This window comes from Aplysia californica, unplaced genomic scaffold (genome assembly GCF_000002075.1).
Source record: "Aplysia californica isolate F4 #8 unplaced genomic scaffold, AplCal3.0 scaffold00106, whole genome shotgun sequence".
Lineage (NCBI taxonomy): Eukaryota > Metazoa > Mollusca > Gastropoda > Aplysiida > Aplysiidae > Aplysia > Aplysia californica.
This window is the reverse complement of record NW_004797376.1, coordinates 985,283-988,460: the sequence shown is the minus strand read 5'-3', so window position 1 is coordinate 988,460 and position 3,178 is coordinate 985,283.

Here is a 3,178-nt window from a genome sequence, read left to right as displayed (position 1 = left end):
ATATATATGTGTATATACATGTATATCAAAGACCCAGCGTTAAAGGCAAAATTTCAAGAATATGTTAAAGAAGAGCTCCAACATCTAGACAGTTTATCCCCAGACAACATGTGGAATAGCATGAGATCAACAATTTATAATTCAACACAAAACCAACAGAGAGTACAAGGCAACAACTACGTGCTGCTAAACCCAACCTTCAACGAGAAACCAGAAAATGTGCCAATCAGTCCTGGGACAAGTTAATCTAAGAAATCCAACAGGCAAGCGATACAGGTAATATCAGGAAAATGTATGAAAACATCAGAGTTGCTATTGGACCAACAGCAAACAAAGTGGCGCCTCTAAAGTCTTCAACAGGTAAACAGCTGACAGACAAGAAGAAACAAATATGGAAAGATGGGTGGAACATTATTCAGACTTATACTCAGAGGAGCGACATGTTGATAGACAGCTACATGAGACCATTCTTCAGCTCTCCGAAATGTCAGAACTTGATACAACACCAACAGAAGAAGAACTCTCCTCTGCAATCGATGTACTCGCTTGCAGAAAAGCAGCAGGAAATGACAACATACCTGCCTGCTGAAGTGCTGAAAGAGAACAAAGAGACCCTCCTCCCATATCTCTGCAAGCTACTAACGACTTGTTGGCTGAAAGCAGAAATTCCACAAGACATGAGAGATGCCAAAATCACCACACTCTACAAAAACAAAGGGACAAAGGAAATTGCAACAACTACAGAGGTATCTCACTGCTAAGCATCACTGGATAAGTTTTCACTAGGATCATCCTGAAGCGACTTCAGAAACTAGCAGAAAGAGTCCTACCAGAGAGCCAATGCGGTTTCAGATCAAACCGCTCAACAATGGACATGATCTTTTCTATTCGTCAGCTACAAGAAAAATGCAGGGAGCAACGACTGCCATTACATACTGCGTTCGTCGATCTGAAATAGGCTTTTGATACAGTCTGTAGATCAGGACTGTACATGGTGCTTGGAAAAATTGGCTCTCCCCCAATATTGCTACAGTTCATCATCTTATTCCACGAAGATATGAAGGCCACCATTCAGTTTGGCGGTTCAACATCAAACAGTTTCAACATCAAAATCGGAGTAAAGCAAGGTTGTGTCTTAGCACCAACCCTCTTTAGCACTTATCTTGCTGTCTTACTGCAACACGCATTCAAAGAGTCACCAGGGGATGTCTTCCTCCACTGGAGAACTGATGGGTCGTTCTTCAATCTTGCTCGACTCAAGGCCAAGACCAAGATCAACAAAACAACAGTACGAGACCTTCTCTTCGCCGATGATGCTGCTCTTGTTGCTCACAATGAATCAACCCTACAAACAATGATGGACCGCCTATCAACAGCATGCAAGGTCTTTAGCTTGGTCATCAGTGTTAAGAAAACAGTCATCATTACCCAAGAAGGTGCAGAGCAGAGCCATTTATGGCTGAACGACAAGGAACTTAAGACAGTGAACAAGTTCTGTTACCTGGGGTCTACCATCAGCTCTACAATATCACTTGATTATGAGATCAACATCAGGATAGGGAAAGCAGCAACAGCTTTTGGAAGGCATGGGAAAACCAAAGAATAACCATCAAAACAAAGATCAAGATTTAAGAAGCATGTGTCCTCAGCACACTCCTTTATGGATCTGAAACATGGACCTTGTACTTGTACAGCAGACAAGAAAAGCGCCTCGACATTTTCCATCTCAGATGCTGCCACAAGATCTTAGGCATTTTTTCGTGGGGTGACAAGGTTACAAATGTTGAAGTGTTGGCACGGGCAAACCTCCTGAGCATGACAACTATCCTGTGTTTAAAAATATTGAGATGGCTTGGCCATGTCAAGAGAATGGGTGACAACCGGATTCCGAAGCAACTTCTCTATGAAGAACTTGCCCAAGGAAAGAGACAAAGAGGAAGACCAAAATTGAGGTACAAAGACACCTGCAAAAACAGCTTGTCTAAGCTTTGAGTAGATGTTAACATCTGGGAAGAAATAGCTGAGGACCGGAAAACATGGAGGAAAATTATAAAGGAAAGAACTAAAATGGTAGAGAAGAGCCTTAGAAACAACCAGGCTGAGAAGCGCCAACGGCAAAAGGAAAACAGCGGAAATACAGTGATCAATGACATGGCTAGCTGACCACTTTGGAGATCATGAGATCAGTCGCAGAAGTGAACACATTAAGGTCTCCGCATTCTCCTGACCTGAACCCGTTAGACTTTGCTTGTGGGGCTATCTGAAGGACAGGATATTTCAAAACCAGTTCGAAAAAACATTTCAATTATGAAACAAGCAATCCGTGATGAAGTGAGAAACTTTCCGCGGGAACTGTGTTTGGCCGTCATCGAGCATTTCAAACGACGCGTTAAAAAATGTTTGGAGTTCAAAGGAGGACATGTGGAGCATTTGTTTTAGAAATTCCAGAGCAAAAAAGATAGTTCTTTAACTCCCTAAGAGAAGATGAATATTGTTTACTGTCACAAGGTTGGAACAATTAAGTGTTATAGAGAAAAAGAAGACAAAAATCAAATCAATAGTCTCATGATTTTCCTTGCGAGAGTGTCCTTTTTAAAAATTGGCGCATTGTGCGTTTATGGGTGTATTTTCTTTATGCTTTTTCTGTTCTGAAAATGTATTTCTTCTGTTTGAATTTTATTGTCAAACAAATTCCCTTTGAGTGAAGTTTATCTGTTCCAAATGTCATCTTTCTAGAACAACATTTGAGCGAGATATTTAGAAAACAATTTGTAAATTTTTGTTTGGATCACCCTGCTGTCTATCTAGCATTGTGTCTTGTCAGAGCTTGGGAAGTGAGCAAATTATGTTTAGGTTCGATGCCCGCAATATTTTTTATCATTAATTTTTGTACTTTCAGCGCTGTGTCAACACTTGTGTTTGTAGAGATCCAGGGATGGCACACTCTCAACTTCAGTCTCGTGCGTTACTGTTTCTTATTTCAGAGCCGTTTTGGTTATATTTCTTCTAATTTCCATTTGTCACTTCAGTTTGGAGACTTCGCTGGAAGGAGTGCGTGTAGGTGGGTGGGTATTGGTGTTTGTGTGGGTGCATATGGCAAGAGAAAGAGTGAGACAGAAAGAGAGAGGGGGAGAGAACGAGAGAACGAGAGAACGAGAGATAGATACATATATATATA